The sequence below is a fragment of the Hipposideros armiger genome, unplaced genomic scaffold (genome assembly GCF_001890085.2).
Source record: "Hipposideros armiger isolate ML-2016 unplaced genomic scaffold, ASM189008v1 scaffold_89, whole genome shotgun sequence".
NCBI lineage: Eukaryota > Metazoa > Chordata > Mammalia > Chiroptera > Hipposideridae > Hipposideros > Hipposideros armiger.
This window is the reverse complement of record NW_017731439.1, coordinates 1502475-1503827: the sequence shown is the minus strand read 5'-3', so window position 1 is coordinate 1503827 and position 1353 is coordinate 1502475.

Below are 1353 nucleotides of genomic sequence, written 5' to 3'. Positions count from 1 at the left end.
CTGGAATTACATTGTATTTATAGCTCGATCCTGGGAAAATTGATGCCTTGATGGCCTTGCATCTCTCTAGTCACAAACATGGCATTTCTCTGCATTTATTTAGATATTCATCAATAGTTTTCAATCAAATGTTATCATTTTTCCCGATAATGTCTTGCTCTGACAAGTGAAAATTCTGGGTTTGCATGGAAAGCCGTTTTATATTAATTTCCGAAGTGCTCTTATAGTTAACACTGATTTTCATCAGTAATTGCCTGTTGCCATAGGACTTCAAAAAGAGCTCTTCAATATAAATTCTCATCAGTGAGGAGTAAAGGCTGGGAGGTAATATCATCCCAGGAAGTTTTTAATTAGTTAATTTTCTCATCCACTTGTTCAAGGGGAAAAGAAAATGCTCACTGCTTAGGCAGTGCTCCAGGATTTAAATAGGTTTCCAAGAGTTATAGTCTTTCACTTTTCCAACAGACACTTAAACTCCACGTGTTTGGCCGCATGCTAGAGACTACCAGGAACAGATGGGAAATATATTGTAACTGGTCCCTGTCCTCCTAGAATTTACAATGTCCCTATAGAGCCAAGTCATCACTGAGCCATTCTAAATTCCACACCCAGAACTTCAAGCATCCCAACCACTGATTTCAGTTTGTTCTTTCCCATTTGGCCCAAAGACAGAGTGATGATGATGCCTGAAAACATGGTTCTTCTTTATTCCCACAGTATACTTTCAAAAAACTTTTGCCATTTGCACCCCCCCCCTTTTTCTATGGAACCAATGGTTTCCCTTCTTCAATCATCCTCTCCTTCATAGGGAAAGGAGCTGAGGGCCTCCTCAATCCACTAATTGACTTTTTTCCTTAACATATGTGAGTTTCTTGTATTATGTTAAGTAGTATTTCTATCAAAAGCATTTATTTGCTATTGGGGAACAAAACACTTTGCTTGCTTTTAAAGAAATTTTATGCCTGCATTTGAGGAGATACATTTTTGGAGGAGGAGACTTAACAAAGGGGAGAAAAGAGTTGAAATCTGGTGGCCACCTACAGCCCTGGAGAGAAAAAGACTGAAGTTGCCGCACTTACACTGATGAAGGAATAAACCTAAGGTACAGGATAAAGGAAGAGGGGTGCATATCTCCCTGCCTACAACTTCCCAAAGGAAAAATAATTTGAAACTATGAAATATAATTAAACTGGCAAAAAGTAGGGTTGGCCAAGTGGCGCATTGGTTAAGAGTTGGCTTGGGATGCCAACTTTGAGCAACAGGGCCCCGGTTCAGATCCCACATATGAGGGCCATGACACTGCCCTCTACAGCTAAGATAGTGAACAACAGCTCAACCTGGAGCCGGGCTGCC